Source organism: Alexandromys fortis, unplaced genomic scaffold (genome assembly GCF_014885135.2).
Source record: "Alexandromys fortis isolate MF-2015 unplaced genomic scaffold, M_Fortis_MF-2015_v1.1 scaffold_18, whole genome shotgun sequence".
NCBI lineage: Eukaryota > Metazoa > Chordata > Mammalia > Rodentia > Cricetidae > Alexandromys > Alexandromys fortis.
In genome coordinates this window covers 15266998-15287256 of record NW_026067897.1, presented here as the reverse complement: position 1 = coordinate 15287256, position 20259 = coordinate 15266998, and positions in this window count along the sequence as shown.

The following is a 20259-nucleotide window of genomic DNA, read 5'->3' as shown; positions in this document are numbered from 1 at the left end:
CTTCCATTCCTTTGCTCCTGAGACAGCATCCTGGTGAGCAGTAGTCACTCACGTCTGGGGGATGCTGCAGGAGACGGTGCAGGTGGGAAGCAGGCTGTGTGTGGCTGCAGAAAGAGCCTCTGGGCAGAACTTACGAGCAGTAGTCTCCCTAACGTGTGTTGTGCACTGTGCCCATCTTACAGACAAAAGCCCATCTAGAGGTCACTGAGTTATTTGGATTTGAACTTGGGTGACGTATGTTGTGGAATGTTAGTTGAAGACGTGTTGCGCTTGTTTATGCTGTGGGACACTTGTTTAATGATGCAAAGATGTGTTGCATTCATTTTTTTATTTTTTATTGTTTTTATTGAGCTATATATTTTTCTCAACTCCCCTCCTTTACTCTCCCCTCCCCTCCTACCTTCTCCCATGGTCCCCATGCTCCCAATTTACTCAGGATATCGTGTCTTTTCTACTTCCCATATAGATTAGATCCATGTATGTCTCTCTCAGGGTTCTCTTTGTTGTCTAGGTTCACTGGGATTGTGAATTGTAGGCTTTTTTTTTTTTTTAACTTTATGTCTAAAAGCCACTTATGAGTGAGTACATATGATATTTGTCTTTCTGAGTCTGGATTATTTCACTAAAAATATGATGCTTTCTGGATCCACCCATTTGCCTGCAAATTTCAAGATATCATTTTCCTTATCCATTCTTCAGTCGAGGGGCATTTAGGTTGTTTCCAGGTTCTGACTATGACAAACAATGCTTCTTTGAAAATAGTTGAGCACATGTCCTTGTGGGACGATTGAGCATCCTTTGGGTATATACCCAAAAGTGGTAGTGCTGGGTCTTGCAGAGGTTGTTTCCTAATTTTCTGAGAAATAGCCACACTGACTTCCAAAGTGGTTGTACCAGCTTGCATTCTCACCAGCAATGCAGAAGTGTTCCCTTTTCCACACAACTTCTCCAGCATAAGCTGTCATCAGTGTTTTTATCTTGGCCATTCTCTCAGAGTTGTTTTGGTTTACATTTCTCAGATGGCTAAGGATGTTGAACATTTCCTTAAGTGTTTTTCAGTCATTTTAGATTCCTCTGTTGAGAGTTCTCTGTTTAGGTCTGTACCCCATTTTTTAAATTGGATTCTTTGTTCTTTTGATGACCAATTTCTTGAGTTCTTTAAATATTTTGGAGCTCAGACTTCTGTCTGATGTGGGGTCGGTGAAGATCTTTTCCCATTCTGTAGGCTGTCGTTTTGTCTTGTTGACCATGTCCTTTGCTTTACAGAAGTTTTTCACTTTCAGGAGGTCCCATTTATTAATTGTTTCTCTCAGTGTCTGTGCTACTGGGGTTATATTTAGGAAGTGGTCTTCTATGCCAATGTGTTCAAGTGTACGTCCCATTTTCTCTTCTATGAGGTTCAGTGTGTTTGGTTTTATGCTGAGGTCTTTGATCCGTTTGGACTTGAGATTTGTGCATGGTGATAGATATGGATCTATTTTCATTCTTCTACATGTTGATATCCAGTTATGCCAGCACCACTTGTTAAATTTGCTTTCTTTTTTCCATTTGTTTTCCATTTTATTCTTTTATGTTGCACTTGTTTGACTCTGTGATGCTGTTATTTTGCCTGTCTAAAACACCTGATTGATTTAGTACAGAGCTGAACAGACCGGAGAGATCCGGATAGGCAGGGCTGCCAGGCAGAGAGAATAAATAGAAAAAAAAGAAGAGGGAAGACTGATCAATCTCAAGAAGAGCAGAAAAGGACAGGAGGATGCTAGGGGCTAGCCACCCAGCCGCATAGCAGACACGAAATAAGAGGGAATAAGAAAAAAAATATACAGAAATATAGAAAGTTAAAAAGCTCAGAGGCAAAAGGTAGATGGGATAATTGAATAAAAGCTAACTAGAGATAAGACAAGCTAAGGCCGGGCATTCATAAGAAAGAATAAGTCTCTAGTGTGTCCCCCAAAGATCCAAAAGAGTAAACAAAATAAACCAACCAAACAAACAAACAAAAAAACCGACTCCAACCATAAGACCTAAACCACATAACCTAGTCCTCTGAAGAACATTGTGCCTGTCCATGAAGCTGCCACTGGATGGGAGCTCTCATGATGCTTTCTTCCTCTGCAGAGACAAGGACGGGCAGTGGTTCCCTGTTTTCTGTTTTTTCCGCCATTGCGGCCATCATCATCAACTTCACTTGAGCTGGCTGAGCTGGCTGACTGTTTCCTTGCCCCTGTCAAGCCTTGAAAGGGAGAAGCCTCCCAGGATTCTCATACCCTTAAGGTCTGGGGAGAGTAAGGAAGACTATAGCTTCCAAGTAAACCGGTAGAGGGCTTGTCTAGCATGTAGGTCCTCGGACTTGATCCTCGGGACTATATAAACCTAGCGTGGTGATATGGTTCCATAAACCTAGGGCTCAGGAGGTAGAAGTAGAAGGAGCTGAAGTTCGAGATCATTCTTGGTTGGATAGCAAGTTCAAGCCAGCCTGGGCTAGAAACCTTGTCTTAAAAATAATAAGCCTGGTATGGCTGGCATACATACCTTTAATGTCTACGCTTGGCAGGGAGAGCTCTGTGAGTTTCAGCCCAGCCTGGTCTATACAACGAGTCCCATGCCAGCCAGGGCTCCATAGTGAAACTGTGACAAAACAAACAAACAACCCCCCCAAAAAATAATAAGCAATCAAATAAGCAAAACTGAGCCTCCCCCACCCGGCTGTCAGCTCAGGCCGTAGAGATTCATCCTGGGAGACTTCCTGTCAGGATCACCGTGAACCTCCTACCAAGGTCAGCAGTGGCCTCCAGCAAAAGCCACAGAGAGGGGGCTTCTGGCCCCAGAGCTAAGCTCCAACCTTCAACTGTGTTGTTAAGAAGGCTACAGGGACAGGCCCTGGGGTTCTGAGGTCCCACCTGCTGCGACCCTCACCCCTCTATTCTGGTGAAGTTCTAACAGGCCTTGGTCTACCGTTCCACTGCAGAGGACAATAGTCACCGTCCGGGTGATCACCAGTATCGCTCTCCCCTGCTCTCCCCTGTCGTAGCCTCAAAACACCTGCTTTCTCATTTGTATTCCTAGCCTGTGCTCCCAGCTCGATGAACCTCCAGACAGGAGCACAGCCATCTGAATCATTTGCAGCAATCTGGCCAGCCCCGTTGCAAAACACCCTGATGGTACCCACCCAGGTTTCCCATCTTAAAGGTTTGATTTTTTTCCAAGAGAAGCTTTAATAGATTAATTAGTTCTTCGAGTCTCTTGGGGATTTGGCAAATGCACAATGTTGCATTTGTACAGACCTGCAGTATAAAGGGACCAGTGTTTCTTCACTGAAGCGAGCCAATGTGACATTCACACAAGGGGCAAGCCAGAGTCCAAATCAAGCGTCCAAATCAAGTGTGCTGGTGTGAGGTGAGGATGGGCTGGGAGGTGAATTCACGCCTTGCTTATCCTCAGGCCCTTCGGATAAAGTTTGTCAGAGAACAGATGGGAACATGTTCCTGCACAGTGGGCGTGACTGATTCCCCATCTCTGAGAAGTTACGCTACAGGGCTGGGCTCAGAACGACTGGTATCACTTTTCTGAGAACTACAGTTCTCGCTGGCACGGTCGGTGGGGTGAAAGTGTCTGTGGAGGTATTGATGGATTCGTTCAGCCTGCTGAGGTTTCCACTGCCCTTCACCGAGAAGTGATGTTGTCCTTAGGACTCCGCGAGTCATCAAACTTCACAAAGGAATTTCTCCTTTCAAAGCATTTGCTCAGAGTTGGGAGAGGAGCTGGGGAGATGGTTAAGAGGACTTGCTGCTCTTCCAGAAGACTCAAGTTTGGCTCCCAGCACCCATGTCAGGAGGCTTATAACCACCTGTAACTCCGGTTCCCGGGGACCGGACACTCTCTTCTGGTCTCTGTGGGCATCTGCACTCACGTGCACAAAATTTAAAATCAAATAAGTCATTAAAAAATGTTTTCTTGGGCTAGCAAGGTGCTCAGGGGGTAAAGGCACTTACCATCAAGTACAAGTTTGGTCTTACCATCAAGTACAAGTTTGGTCGCCGGGACCCACAAGGTGGGAGGACAGAACCTTCAGCTCTCACCAGTTCTCTTCTGACCCCCACAGGCTTGTCATGGCATATGTGCTAGTATACATGTGCACACACACACATACATACATACACACGCATACACACACACCTTAAAATAAATACCTAATTAATTTAATTTTTTTTCTTTATTTTGAAAAAAATTTCTATCTTTGGCGATTTAAAAATATAGGTAATAGATAAATTCAATTTTTAATCAAGAGGTCCAACACACACAACAAATAAATAAATACATGTAATAAAGTATTTTCTAAATGCTTTCTTCATTTAGATGTAAATATCCCTGGTGGCTTAAAAAAATACAGACTGCAGGGCCTGGAGAGATGGCACAGCAGTTCGGAGCACTGGCTGCTCTTCCAGAGAACCTGGGTTCAATTCCTAGCCCACACATGGCAGCTCACAACAGTCAGTAACTTTGGTTCCAGTGGATCCAATACCCTTTTGTCATGCAGGACCTCTTCTGTGCCTGTGACACTTAGCAAATTCTGCTCCCTCTACCTTTCCTGACCCAGCCCTATTCTCTAACTACTTAGCATAATCCTGCTATTTAAAATGCAGAAACGAGATGGGCACCTTCAAAGCACTATGCTTGGCAACCAGTCTGAGGTACTGCTCCTCAGCAGTGAACCAGTTTAGCTGGTTCCAACTTATCAAAGAAACCTGGCTTCTCTGGGGACTAGACCACTGAACTACACGGGGCCTCTCCCTCCTCCCCTAGCCCTTGAGGAAGTACGGCAGCAGGTTTTCCAGGTACTCTTCTTAAACTCAGGTCACTGTACCTCAGCAGACAGGTTTTAGTGTCCAAAATAAGAAGCTGCTAGATACACCCAGCCCCTAATACCCACAGTTTTCTCTCCCCAGGTCTTGCTGGATGGCCTGGAAGCCCCACCCACACTAAGGCTGCCTCCCTGAGAGAAGGGGCCTTGGCCTTCCTGGTTGGCATGGAGGCTTTGTTTGGCCAGTCAACTGACTAATCAGTATCTCAGTGGAAAGGCCTGGCAGCCTCATCAGCTAGCCCCAGTGAGCCTACACAGTGGGGAGCGACTCTCTGGACAGAGTAGAGGAGTTGGGGCCCACTGAGAAATTCTTTCACGGCTTCTTGTTTTAAGAAATGGCACTGATGAGCCAGAAGGCAAGACGAATCCTTACTGAGCACCTAGTGTGTATCCACAATCACACACTTCGTTTGTCGAACGGGATCTTCCTCTGAAGCCCAGGCTGGCCTCAAACTTACAGTGATTCTCCTGCCTCAGCCTCCTGAGTGATGACACTAGAGGAGTGCACCACCACACCAAGCTTCAACTACAGTGGATTTCATCCATGTTCTCTGCTGGGCAGGGTCTAGGCAGTGAGAGTTGCCTGCTTCTCTTCGTGGTCCTAAGTCCACGTTGAAAGTCCAACTTGAACCAACGTAGGACACGTGCGCTAATGTAGGATGCCCTTGCTCTTTCTACCTCCATCATGGTGATCTCTCTCCAGCCGCTGCCCGCCACCTTTGAGTCCAGGGCAGGTAACTTAGTCTAGCCTTAAGAGGATGACTGTGGGACCAGTCCTCACGGATCCCAGTGGCTCAGACAGGGAGTTAAGGCTCCTGGCTCACGTCTTGTGGTCTAGGAAAGGAAGTGGTCATTGCAAGGGGCAGGTTCTTCATCTACAATGTTCTGCTCAGCCGTCAAAGGAGCAAGGTGGGCATGGGGGAGGGCAGGAGCAGGGAGACGGGTCCCTCTTGCCCAAGTGTTTATCCGACTTGGTCTCTGCCATATATAAACTAGTCAAATATGGTTGCCAGGAGAAGTCAAATCCTGGGAAGATAAAATTGGGTGAAAGAGGCAAAGTCCTTGGTCTGAGAGTAGCTGGTGCCGTCCTAATCTGCAGACACGGCAGAGTCGACAGAGTCCTGCATGCTCTCAGGACGCCTGATGAGCTAACGGATGCAAGATGAAACGATAAGATCTTACCATCTTGTGACCACCGGACAGCCAGTGAGGGTGGAGCCAGGCTATGAACTAACATCTGTTCAGCTGCAAGCTCCTTGCCTCCCTCTTAAAGTCAGAAACGAGGGCGGTGGCTGTCGAAGACAGGAAAGAGAGGTTGAACTGAGGCTCTGGGATTGGCTGACTCTTGACTGTCCTGCCTACAAACCAAGGCCACTCCAAGGAACTGCTCAGTGTTACTGTGGCATCTGGGTGACCTCCGACCCTTTCACACCCCCTAGCTCCGTTAGGCTACGCTGTTGCCTATAAACAGAACATGAATTTGGTGCTCAATGCTTCTCTGAACACCCTTTGGCTTTTACACACGCTGTCCTTCAGTTTTTGCCTCGATGAACTCTGGCCTCCTCGTTCTTTCAGGCCGTCCATATGGTCCGCTGCAAAAAAAGACAAACAGGCTTGGGTCTGCCAGCCAGAAAACTGTTCCTCTAGAAGATGAAACTCATGGAGCACAAGGAACAGGACTTTCTTCCTCATTGAACTTAAGTGCCGAAATGATAACTTATTTATAGACCTCTAAACGGCTTTCTACGTGGTGGCCAGAATGTACTTGGAAGTATGATTTAACGAAATAAAACACCTAAGTACAGACAGGACATGTGGCCATTAAATTTTAGGACTACTGATGCATCAAAGCCTTGGCTCTCTTTCACTTTGAGGCCAGTGGCTCTCCACCCCGCCTACTTGTGGGAATCACTTGGTGCTCTAAGCGACGACGCTGAAGCCTGAATTCCATCTCCCAAGATTTTGACACAATTACTTTCTAATCATGTGATTTTTTTTTTAAAGTGATTTTACGCACAACTAAGGTGGAGAGCCAAGCGGGAGATGTAGCTCAGTTAGTGGAGTACTTGCCTAGCATACACAAAGTCCTGGGTTCAGTCCCCAGCATTGCGGGAACTTGAAGTGGTGGGTCACAGATCTTATAGCACGGGGAAGAAGGGAGGAAGCAGGAAGTTGGAGCTAATGGCCAAGCAGTATTTTAATGAATACAGTTTCTGTGTGATGATTTCGGGTGTAAGCTAGCTGGGCGGCCAGGACAAACACTACAGCACTGGTTCTTACATTCATTTTTGACCCCCTCTTCCTCACTGTTCCCTGAGCCTTGTGGGCAGGGTTAACACAGACATCCGCATCAGGGGTGAGTATTCAATAGCTGCTTATTCTCAACATTTTGACCAGTTGGGAGACTCTGAATTAACTACTGACCATTTGCTAACTGTGAAAACTCACTTCTGTCCATGGTCACCTAAAATAACCTGGCACACAGCCCAGACTCTCCCTGCGATCCTAGCTTTAAGGGGGACACTTTTAGTGTATCTTCTGCACACCCATGAGGCACGCTGAGACCAGGCAGGGCTCCTTTCTGGGGAAGGTGGATCCAGGGGAGAGGGCAAAATGCTTAGTCCAAGGGTCACAGACAATGCCATCTTCACCCTTGGGAGACATGACGACACGCCAATAGTCCACACCCTCGGTTATTTGCTGAGGGATCCCCCAACTCTTCTGCATTTGCCCAGCCACTGTGTCTTCAAGTGACCGTGGGCTAAGGCAGGCACTCTCTTACCAGAACCTCCTTTACAGTCATCTCAAAGCAAGAGGAGGGGAACCAGAACTCAGGAGCATGGGCCTCTACCCCCACCTCCTCCTCAGTACCAACCTGGTCACCACTTGCCACCCATTTGTTTGCTGGTGACCCTGTGACTTGGCTAAGGACAATTACCCACTACAGTCCCTCCAGCAGCTGCCAAGAACTTGTAGAGCAAGTTCCACAACAAGGTCTGGCCTTCAGCTCTGAGAATTCTCTCCAGGCTGGGGACTGTGACTGCCTTGGGCTGGGGTGGGGCTCCTTTCAGGGCCTCCTCACGTGGACTTTCTTCCACAAGCCAGCGCAGCCTTGGCAGCCTCCCTGACGGTCATCTGCAGATCTAAAGATTCCTGACCACACTCGTGTCTGCCACAATAACAAATTCTGTTCCTGACCCAGGCTGGATCCAGACCTGGGAAGAGAATGCCCACATTGTTTTACCATGAGATCAAGCTTAGCTTTCCCAGTGGTAGAGGGAAACCCTTAAATGCCTTTAATATTTCTGCTGGTCCTGGCAGGTTCTTCTCATTCTTCACCAGGCCACAGAAAACCATTGTTTCAGAGGACCCAAAAGCGCCCTCTAGTGTAGACAATATATTGGGCATCACTTGAACATGAAATTTTCAAAAGACCCAGGGAGAGAACTAGAGATTTGGATTAACACTTAGGAATTACGGTCCATCATAGCAGTGGTATTTAACAAACACATAAGTATGGAGGTGGAATAATAATCACACCGCATTGTAATATTCAAGTATGAAACATGATGATACTCAAGCCTTAATGGCATGAGAGAATGCCTGTAACACAACTGTGCTGATGAACTTGTATGCACACAGTAAAAACCTATGTAAGGGTGTGCCTGAGGAAACACTGAGAAAGCATGGATGGTTTTAATTTTTAGTCTATATCTGAAAAGCCTATATGGAACACGTAGAAACACATAGCTAGGGTACAGCTTTAAAATCAAGAGAACGTCAAAGCCAAAGAATGGTGGCACTCACCTTTAATCCCAGCACTTGGGAGGCAGAGGCAGGTGGATCTCTGGGAGTTCAAGGTCAGTCTGGTCTACAGAGAGAGTTCCAGGACAGCTAGGGCTACACAGAGAAACCCTATCTCAAAATCAAAATAACACAACACAACAAAACAAAACAAAACAAAAAGTCATATCACTCAGGGTCTCAATGGGAAACAGCATCATCATCAAACCAGAAAGGCCTTCAGGTTTGTGACAAGCGGATGAATGAATAACAGGAGAGTGTGTAGTGGAGCCACCGGGATGGTGTGACCTTAGCCACAGCAGCACCAGAACTACTGCCATCCGAAAACTGACGAGAAGAGGTGAGGAAAGCCTTAGCTGAACCGCGGAAGAGCAAGAACTGTATGAATCTAGTCATAGTGTGCTGTGTGATGCTTTACTCTTTTGCCTGGGGGGGGGGCGCCACCCAGCTCCTGAATAAATCACACGGAGGCTTAGTCTTAGTTATGAATGTCCGGCCTTAGCTTGGCTTGTTTCTTGCCAGCTTTCCTTAAGAAATTATTCCGACTACCTTTAGCTCTGGGCTTTTATATTTCTCTACTTCTGTGTACCTTTCTCTATGTCTTGCTCCTTGGCTTGCTGGGTAGCTAAAGTCCTCCTCTCTTTGCTCTCGCTAGCTCCTCGTTCTCCTCCCAGAGTTCTCCTTCTATGTATTCTCTCTGCCTGCCAGCCCCGCCTATCCTTGCTCCTGCCTCGCTATTGGCCCTTGAGCTCTTTATTAGGACCATCAGGCGCTTTAGACAGGCAAAGACTCACAGCTTCACAGAGTTAAACCAAGGCAGCATAAACAAAAGTCACACACCAGAAAATAGTATTCCCCAACAATAGTGAATGACCATTAGTTGGGGAACGAGCCAGTCAGAGATGATCTCACAGAGTCACGGCCCTCCCAACTCTGATCTCCCAGCAGGCAGGGAGACTGTGACGCACTGCATACAAATCTGCTCTGTGTGATCCAGAGCAGAGAGAGAATAAAAGGCAAACGAAGGGAGAGGGAGGCACACGGAGGATATCCAGAGTTGAGTGAGTGTGTGTGTGTGTGTGTGTGTGTGTGCGTGTGTGTGTGAATGATAACGTATATAAATGTGCAGGTTCTCAGGGCAGTGTCCAAGCCCTGAAAATCACAAAAAGAACTCAGGTGTTGTGTCTTGCTTTATTCCCTAGAGCAAGGTATGTCACTAAACCTAGAGCTAGACTGGCTGCCAGCAAGCCCCAGAGAGCTTCCTGCCTCTGCCTCCCTCTGCCTGTTGACACAGCGCTGAAGTTGCTGGCATTTCTGCCACTCTGTCTGTTTTTATTAAATGTGGGTTCTGAGAATGTAAACTCAGGAGATAGTTGGTCATACAGTTGAGCCTCAACCCAAAACCTATCTCCTAAAGGCTTAAAAGATTTTTTTTTCAAGACAAGGTTTCACTTAGCACCCCAGGCTGTTCCTCAACTAGCAATCCTCCTGACTCAGCCTGTCGGATGCTGGGATTTTAGACCCAAACCACCACACCTGGCTTTTCCTGAAACTTCTATATGTTGGATCCATAATGACCCAGAGAGCTCATCCTCCATCTTTGCCAGGATACTCCCTACTCTCGGTGGTTTGAAGAGAATGCAAATACTGCCTCCATATGTTCTCTGCTTCAAGCAATGTGTTTATTCTTCCTTTGGCCACTTTTGTTTGTTCAGGTGCTCGCTTTCCCTCCAAACAAGGGTCTGACTTGTTCTGAGATGAACCATCCACGGCTCTGTATTTTCTCCTATGCACAGGCAGGGGGATGAAGGCGATAGAAGAGGAGCCGAAAAGTGGAGAGAGAGGACTGAGAGCAGAATTCACACACCTGGTTGCCATTGCTGTGGAAGTCCCATGCCATCCCTGCTCATCCAGGGGACTGTCCTTCAATCCTTCCTGGAATCTGGGAGTCACGAAAGTCTCCTTGTCTAAACCAGATTCTCAGTGGGTTTCTGAGACTGTCCAGTGAGAGAATCACCGGGACCACGGTGGGAATGGAGAGCCCCTGGGGTTTGAATTTTGAATCATCCGGTTTCTAGCGATGTAGCAATGTAATTACCATGACCCCAGTCTCTCTATTTGTAACATGTGGATGGCTGCAACACCTCCTCTCTTCAGTCCGAGACTGAGAAGCTTGGCTCTATACCCGCTGACAAGTACAAAGCAGACATCGCTTTACTGTGGCTAAGTCTGCGGTTAATTCGGGTCTTCTCAAAGGTCACAAAATGTCTTCCCACCCTGACCCTGCACTGACTTTTGGAGCCTCAGTGTGGGATTTTAAGCAATTTCCCTGTTCAGCTTCCCTTTGGCCAGTTCCTGAGGAATTGTTTAGAAGGAATGTTGACATTTGTGAGAAGACAGATGTTCCCTGTCCCCAAGGATGCTTTGGACTTTGTGTTATTCCCAGCCTTTCATTGACCAGGGCAATGGCGACAGTTGTCATCTAAAGAAGTCTTTCTCTCCGCTGGACGGAAGTTCTTGGGCTGCTTCCCAGAAGGGACTTTCCGGAATAATTGTCACAGAAAGCTACACACAGGCCATCTGTCTGCTGAACGGCCACATACTGAGGTTAGTTCCCAGTTCCCAGCATTCTCCACGGTAATATGCAAAACCCCTTTAGCTTGGAATTAGAAGATCCTGGGTTCATGTTCCAGCTCTAGAAGTTTCTAGATTCCTTCTTGGGTTTTAGTGCATGTTTGCTGGAGGTATGGAAATAACAAGTGGAATGATTCATTGGCTCGTAATTCAATCAACACGTATTTAATGAGCCCTGTAGCGGCTGGGTGGTGGAGTTCTGAGGCACACACCTGCTCCTGACCTTAAGCAGATCCTAATGAAAGGGATTAGTGACTTACCTATAATTTAACGTGTGTAGTAGTTGGTATAATTAATAGTAGATGCTGCAACAAGCAGCCCCTCCCCCCTGAGTCTCAAAGGCTTCTCACACTCACACGCACACACACACAAAAAGACTTATTTGTGTGTTTTTGTTCATGCCGAGTCCAGTGTAGATTAGGAAGCCTTTTTCCTTCTTCCAGCCACACCATGCAGAATGAAAGCATCATTGTTCCAATAGGGGAGAAGCTTTGGCTCTTAACTGGGCCCAGGAGTAACACACACCACTTCCAGTCCTGTTCCACTGACTAGAGATGACCACATGGCCAGTCTGAACTGACTTTGACAGAGGCTGGGGAATGGAGGGATGCTCACAGGTAATCAAGATCATTGGCTGTTTCTGCCCCTGCTGGAAAGCTGTAGCCTCAGTAAGCAAGGCCAGTATGTTCATTACGACTCTCTGGATGCAAGTAGCCGATTTGAGTTAAGATACAGAGCAAGATATCATAGAGTTTTTTTTTTTTAAAGGGTTTGGGGGTTATCTTATAGAAGTTCTTTCTTTGGTGAGGGAGGCACAAGCTTGCCACTGTATGTGTGTGGAGGTCAGGGGACACCAATGGAGTCAGTTCTTTCCTCCGCCAAGTGGGACTTTACCTTCTGAGCCACGTCAATAGCCTGTTTGGGGGTATCTTTGAAAATCAATTCCTAGAAACACAACTGAGCGTAGGGAAGAGAATAGAAAGGCAGAAGACATTGTCTCTGGACTCTGAAGCACTCTGAGAAGAAAAGGAAGCAACTGGCTTTTCAGAGATATTCTGGTTTTTTTTTTTTTATTACTTAAATCACTGCTTGGCCAATTAGCTCTAGCTTCTTATTTGCTAACTCTTACATCTTAATTTAACCCATCTCCATTAGTCTGTGCATCACCACGAGGTTGTGGCCTACCAGCAAAGTTTCAGCATGTCTGTCTCTGGTGGAGGCTCCATGGTTTCTCCCTGACTTCAGAGATATTCTTTATGGAGCTCAGGGACCCCTGAGCAGGGGACTTGCTTTATATTGAGGAAAGAGGGAGGAAATATAGTAAATGCCTGCCTTGAAGTTTTTCCTTTAAACATGTATGTATCTTTTTGGAGATGTGTACTAGCAGCCAGCATGGCTCTAAGTCTGAAGGTTAAGATGGGAGTTTGTTGGCCGGGCGGTGGTGGCGCACGCCTTTAATCCCAGCACTCGGGAGGCAGAGGCAGGCGAATCTCTGTGAGTTCGAGACCAGCCTGGTCTACAAGAGCTAGTTCCAGGACAGGCTCCAAAACCACAGAGAAACCCTGTCTTTAAAAACTAAAAAAAAAAAAAAAAAAAAAAAAGATGGGAGTTTGTTAACTGAATAAAAAGACCAAGAACAGAGCTAGAGACACGGGTCAGAGGTTAAGAGCACTTAATGCTCTTGCAGAGGACCCAAGTTCAGTTCCCAACTGACAGCTCCCAACTGTCTGTATTTCCATTCCAGGGGCTCCATTGTCTTTTCTGACCTCCTTGGGCTCCTGTACACACCTGGTACACACACACACACACACACACACACACACACACACACACACACACGGCCATTCCAGATGCAAAGATGAGCATTGTGTGTCTTTGTTTTATGGCTGAAGCTGGGAGTGTTTGCCTGCTGTGCTTGAATCTCAAGTTTCTGGTATGGCCCCCAGTACTAGGGAAGAAAGTGTTCCTTCTAGAGTTTTGGTCCTTTCTCTCCGTTTCCAGTTCTGCTCCCCCTTCCGCTTACCCCCACCCCGGAAAGTTTTCCTTTTATTTCTCGTAGGAGTTGAGTCTTCATCTTTCATTTCTGTCTAAGTTTCTTTTAGCATTCCCTATGGTACAGGTTTGCCTGGAGGAAGTCATCTTTGGAAACGTAAGGAAAGCACTTTGTTTGGAACGGAGTCTTCCAAGTACCCCAGGCTGGGCCCAGGTCGATGCTCCTCCCCATGAAGATGTTTTCCACTGTGATGACCAGCATAGCTTTGCACGTGAATCTGCCATGATGTCATAACGCCTCCGATCATAATGCCCCCGAGTGTTGTCCCTTCACTCCTTTCAGGATTCGCTTGTCTTTCCCATCAGGCCCAACACTCATTCATGTGGAGCAATGGGCCGTGCGCAGGTTCATCTTGCTTCATGTCTATCCAGCAACTTGAATTTAGAAGCTTTGGAAATTCTCTTCAAAATTTTTTTCTATTCCATCCTCTTTCTTTCCTGTATTTCTGGAGCTTCAGGGTCAGAATTATCAAGCCTATATGTTGATACATATATGTTGACATTATACATATATGTATAGGCATATATTGATACCATTTAACAGGCACCTGATTTTCTGGTGGTTGTTTGTTTAGCTTTCCTCTCTACATTATATAGTTATGATCTATCTTTAAGGCTGTTGACTTGTTCCTTTGTTCCTTCCTTAGGACCCTGCTATGGTCTGGATGAGGGTCCTCCAAAGTTTCCTGTACAGAAATTTCATTCCCTGTGTGAATTTGAAGTTGGTAACTTATTCCAACTATGCTGCTTAGAGCCGGGGACTTTGGAAAGTGATGTTAGCCTAGGTCATTAGGGTGGCACTCCCATGATTGACTTGTGGTACTTTCATGAGAAGAGGGAAGAAGGGATGGAGGGGAGGAGGAGCGAGGGAGGACTAGATATAAAATGGATGATGGGCCTCCATTTAGTACTGGGCATCAAGTACTTCCCTCCATTTGGGACTTTGGTATCAAGCCCAGGATTTTCCAAAGCAGGCTAACATTGAACTCTACCCCCAGTCTTTAGATGCCAGTTCTTCACAAGTGGCTTTTCAGTGTTTTCGGCTACTAATACTGGAGCCAGAACCAAAGAACCATTGAGTGTGTTGTTCTCCCTCTCTCTTCCAATGCTCCTCTGTCTCACTTTCTGGCAAGTTCAGCTTTCATGACCTCTGTTTGTGCTGATGCCGCCCGGAAAATATTTTTTGATTTCATCTCTCATGACTCTCTTCTTCTTTTGGGGGTTTTTCTGTATGAGCTCTTAGCAAGTCAACCCGCTGTCTGCCATCTTGTAAGCCGGTATCTTGTACACAGAGTGACCTGCGGGCTAGTCAGCCGTGGACATTAGCAGGAGGGGAAATATTGTGAGGACCAGGCCCCGTATATTTTAAAGGATGGGCTCAAAGTGAGTGAGGCCACTAAAGAAACCCTGTGAAAGGAAAAATAATCAGAATGCTACATCAGGTCTCACGAGGAATCAGGGCTCTGCCCCTCTGTTCTCAGTTTAGGAAAAATCCAGTTTGATTTGGAATGAAAACTTCACAGAGGCAGAGGTAGAATGGTATGTTCAAAATGAAGCTCGGTGGTAGTCCTGCCCAGTTCCGAGGAAACTTGAACTCCAGATACCTGAGGGCCGTGGGGCGGAGGCAACAGAGGGACGCCGGGCAGACTTCAGGAGAGAAAGGAGTCTGTCCTCAGCCAGGTGTCCCTGGACCAAACCTGTTGTTCCCTCCAAGGCGGCGTGTACTTCACAGGGAGCCCTGGAGTGCCCCTAAAGCAGGCGCTCCTGATCAGGGGCCAGGGACTTAGTTACCACAGCTTCTGTGCCCAGACACTAAGTGTCCCCATCACTTCTCCCTGCGTACCCATTACGGCCACAGATCTTCCAAATGCTTCTGGCTCAGTGTTGTCCTAGGCCTGGATCTGCCCAAAAAAACATGAAACAGCTACAATACCCCACATCTGCATGAGATGGGCAGAGGCACTATTTGCTGCTTGTGATGCTGCCCAACACGGTAGCCACTGGTCTCATGTGGTTGTTTAAATTTAATAATATTTAAATTTAAAAAATCTGCCTGCCACTCATGCTATTATATTTCAAGTGCACAGTGAGCAGGTGCAGCCAGAAGCTACTACCTTAGAAAGCAAAGATATGGGACATGTCCATCCATCATGATAAACCTTTGTTTAGTCACAGGAGCTACGGTAGTGGTGGGCATGATCACGTGTTCAATGAACATGAGAAGAATGACTGGCACATACATCTCCTTTAGGAGAAGAGGAGAGGGAAATTCTTAGAGTAAGAGGCTTCCATGGATAGGTCAACAAATTCCAGGAATTCCAAACACAGACCAGACCCGGGCACTTCCCCGAGCTGTCATTATGAGCCACCAACCTCTGACAGAAAGAAAGAGTCTTTATTTGTCACCTTCCAACTGACTGGAAAACTACATTAAAATGACTTACGAATTTCCGCCCTCAAGATAAAAGTAATAGAAATTGTTGAAAATAATGAAAGGTGAAAAGAAAAAAAGGTGTTTCTCAACATGGGAGCCTGTTCGCAGGCTTTTTCCTTACAGGCCTTTCAATACACTGTTTTTCTTTTTCTGAGGTGTTGTGAAATTCGCTTTTGAAAACTGATTTTCTAGGAAGCGACTATGGCCCGAAGCTTTCTGTTTTCTTTGCCTGGTCTTATCTGAAAGCCCAGGGGTCCATTTCTCTCCACAAACTGTCAGGGCAGCCTTGAGCTCAGGGGACACTTTTCTCACTCACGCGTGGAGAGTGTCTGAAGGTTGTGTTCTCCACACATTCCCAGGTAGACGCCTCACCTAACACCATCACGGTGTTAGGAAGTGGAGGTGATTTGGTCAGGAGGGTGGGCCTAACATCAACAGGATTAGTTCTGAGGAGAACTGAATTCCTCCTGTCCACCAGGTAAAGACGGGGGTGGGGGGTTGGGGGGGGATAGGTTCAGGATGTATGATGTGAAATCCACAAAGAATCAATAGAAAGTTAAAAAAAATCCACCAATGAACCAGGAAGACAAGGGCCATGAGAGCTGAGTGGTCGCAACTGGAAATTTCCTGTCTGTGTAGGAGAAATCCAGCCATGGGCTCTGTGTTTGCCTGGGAAGACAGGAGTTGTCTAGGGGGAAAATGGAAGGACAAGAAAAACAAATCCAAGTATTTATTCTAGACTCTGTATAGATGGGGGTCTAGAGTCATACTTGCTGTGTGGCAGAGGAGTTCTCAGTGAACATTAATGTAAAAACTCGATCAGAGCAGAGAAAACTGAGAGGACCTGCGGGTCTGTGAAGTCCCTAGACAAGGCTGGTTGTTAAAATTCGTTCCCAGGGGAGAGGGAAGCAACATCTACCCATCTCCTTAGCTCCCAACTGGAGACACAATTCTGCCGAAGGTCATTTTGGAGAACCAAGACTTTATTGGACTTCCTTTCAGAGCCTAGGCAAGGGGTCCCTTACAGGGGTATGGGTGCTCCCCCAACAGCAAGTCAAACCTGGAAAGCCTTTACCAAGCAGGGCTGCGGGCTTCTCCATAGTCACATAGATGTCCACCTCTGCCCCTTGCCTGTGTACTTGAGCCCCTCCCTGAGGCCATGTACAATAAAAGCAGAGTTTCACAGAACAGGTTAAACATAGGGAGGGGCTCGTTCCTCGGGGGAGGGCTCATGGCCCTCCCTACCCCTCAGTATGGTGGTTGTAAGCAGTCAACAAGCCCTTCTGGGAGACTCCCTTAGCAGTTGAAATCCCCCGTCCCCCAAGATGGTGCTTGCTTGGCTCAGCGACAGCCCCTCACAACAGGATAGTTCCACTGTCAGGGTTGACAGGTGCTCACGGAAGTCTGACAAAAAGGACCCTCAAGATGACTTAGGCAGTAAGGGTGTTTGCCGCTAAACCTGAGCTTAATCCCAGAATCCACATGGTGGAAGAAAATGACAACTGAAAGTTGTCCTCTGACCTCAACAAGCTTAAGGCACACGCTCTTCCTTCCCAAATAAATAAGTAAATGGAAGAAAACGGAAGGAAGGAAGGAAGGAAAGAAGGAAGGAAGAAAGGAAGGAAGGAAGGAAGGAAGGAAGGAAGGAAGGAAGGAAGGAAGGAAGGAGAAAGGCTGCAAAGACGAGTTTGCACATTTACACGACTGTGTGAAGAAATAAGGCACCCACAGTTGGCAGCTGCAGCAGTTAGGTTTTGACCTTGAGAACTAGAAACCAGCACGCTTGAAATCTTTGAAGAGATTAACGGTCCCGCAAGCCTTAAGGCAAGAGCTGAACAGTTTGAAAACAGACAAACTTGGAAACATCTACACACACATACACACACACACACACACACACACACACACAAAAATTTCACGAAGAAATTCTAGGAAAGATATAAACAATTATCGAAATAAAGAGTCCAGACATCAGAAACGGGACAGAAAAAACGAACCCGGACTTTTTCAAGTGGTTGCTGTTCATGACATTTGTTAGCCTTCTGCAAAGCCAGGAGCTAAGCTAACTTTGCAAATCTACAAACACCAGGTCTGCAACAGCGGCTCTTTGAAGTTCTGTATTCTTTTAAATGTATATATTTATTTCCTTTTTTTTTTTTTTAAAGACAGGGTTTCTTCCTGAGTAGCTCAGGTCAGCCTGGAAGGCACAGGCAGGGCACGTCTGAAGGACCCGAGGAGCAGCAGCCATCTTCAGGACATGTCATGGTATAATAACAGTTGTAATGAGACTGCTGGCTTTGTTCTGTAGAAAGCATCTAACGTGGCTCAGCCCACAGGTGCCCTATGGCGGTGTCACCATCCTCCCCATTTTGCCGATGAGGATACTGAGCTTACAGCCATCCTTTCTCTAATGCCTGGAAAGCTGCCAGGCTGCCAGGGTTTAAACCAAGGCAGCTTTTTCAGAACGATGGTAAAGAACCCATAGCTGCCCGTTGTGACTTTCATGTCTGGCATCAGGGACCACTGAGTACAGCCAGGGACCGATTCAAAACAGCCCCTCGCCTGTTCAGTCTCATGTGGCCTTCAGTTAATGGCACCTACAGAAGCAAGCGTCCCTAGCTGTAGCTGTAGACGTCCACCTACACAGACGATATTTTCTCAACACGCTTACAAACTTCCTCTATCCTTTGTGCTGTTTTGGCACCTCACTTATTACTCTCTTGGAGAAACTTTGACAGTCTGCGACTAACCCTCATAGGATATTTATGATTATTAAGCAAGAATTAGTCTAGAATAATGATGATAAAATCTGAAAAGGTTTCCTCTGGCCTGTTTGTGAGTACAGCGTGCTCTAGCCTAGGTCTGAGTCCTCACTGACTGGACTCTGTGGTCAGGTGAGTCCTTAGCACATTCAAGGTCCTGGATTCAACACTCTCACACACACAACAGAGAGATAAAAAATAAAAATTATTTTTAGATCTGGGCTATGAGCATCAGGTCGTTTCCAATCTGCTGGCAGTCCAGGGCTGCAGTGAATAGCGGGGTCCACCTCCCAAGGTGGTGCCTATGTTCCCGGTAGCTGAGCTGCTGGGTCAAAGTCAGGTGTGTTAGTGATGTCAGCTGGATACGTTGCAATTTAAAATATGTCACACAGAGACCTTTGAAAAAGGGATTTTACCCTTGGTGATAAAACAAACAACAAGAACTTGGCAAAGAACTTGGGAGATGTCTCAGTTGGTAAAGCATTTGCCATTTGCCATGTGAGTTTAAAGACCTGAGTTAGATTTCCAGAACCCATATTAAAAAAAAAAAAAGGCCAGATGTAGTTGTACCCAGTATTCCCATGCAGCAGAGATGGAGACAGGCGGGACATGAGACACCTGTCTTAGATTTCTATTGCTGAGAAGAGACACCATGACCACAGCCGTTCTTATGAGGAAAACAGCTTACAACTCAGAGGTTCGTCCATTCTCATGATGGCAGGGAGCATGGTGCATGCAGGCAGACATGGTGCTGCAGAGGTAGCTGAGAATTCCACATCTGGATCAGCAGGCAGCAGGAAGAGCCACCGGGCCAGGCTTAAGCTTCTGAAACTTCAAAGCCCCAGTGACACATTTCCTCCAACAAGGCCACATTCACTTCAACAAAGCCACGTCTCCTAAGAGTGCCATTCCCCACGAATCTATGGGGAACATTTTTATTCAAACCATCACAGACCCTGCATCAAAAACAAAACAAAACAAAACAAAAAAGTAAAACAAAAAGGCTGCGACTGAGGAAAACCACCCGAGATGGTCCTTTGCCCTGCATACACGTGCATATCCCCCTATATAACCACGTACACACTCACAAGCACTTGGCGGCTGTGTCAAAAGACTGCCTCTCCCTCTAGAGTTAGGAGTAAGCATAGATGCCTTCACTATTACGCATTGCTGTAATCCACTGGGCCCGGATGCACACACGTACAAACCTAGACTCTGCCACTAGCTTCCTGCTCTGAAAGTCTAGAGTTTACGTTGTCACCACTTTTCTTTCGACTTAACTATTCTTCCTATGTAATATTTTCAGGACTTCCATAATCTTCTGCTACTTGACCACATCATGATTTATCAACCTACAACCTTATAAATAAATTTAAAAATCCTCAGTTAATAATCAATTCTTATATTGTTTTTCAGTGCTTTTGAAGCCTCTGCCTTGAGAATCTACGTGCGCCGTCACTGCGAATTTGCTTTATTCCTGAGTCGTTTTTGCTTTGGTATTGAGAATAAGTCACCAGAAAAACATTCTTTCCTGCATTTTATTCTGGCTGTTAGAATCAGTGACTACAAGTTGGTCCAGGGAATGCAAAATATCTTAAAAGTGCTTAGTAATTACTCTTAATTTGCCTTCCTAAACTGGATGGGTGTACATTTCTGTAACTTCAGCACCAAGGAGGCGGAGGCAGAATTGCCTCAATTCCGAGGCCAGCTTG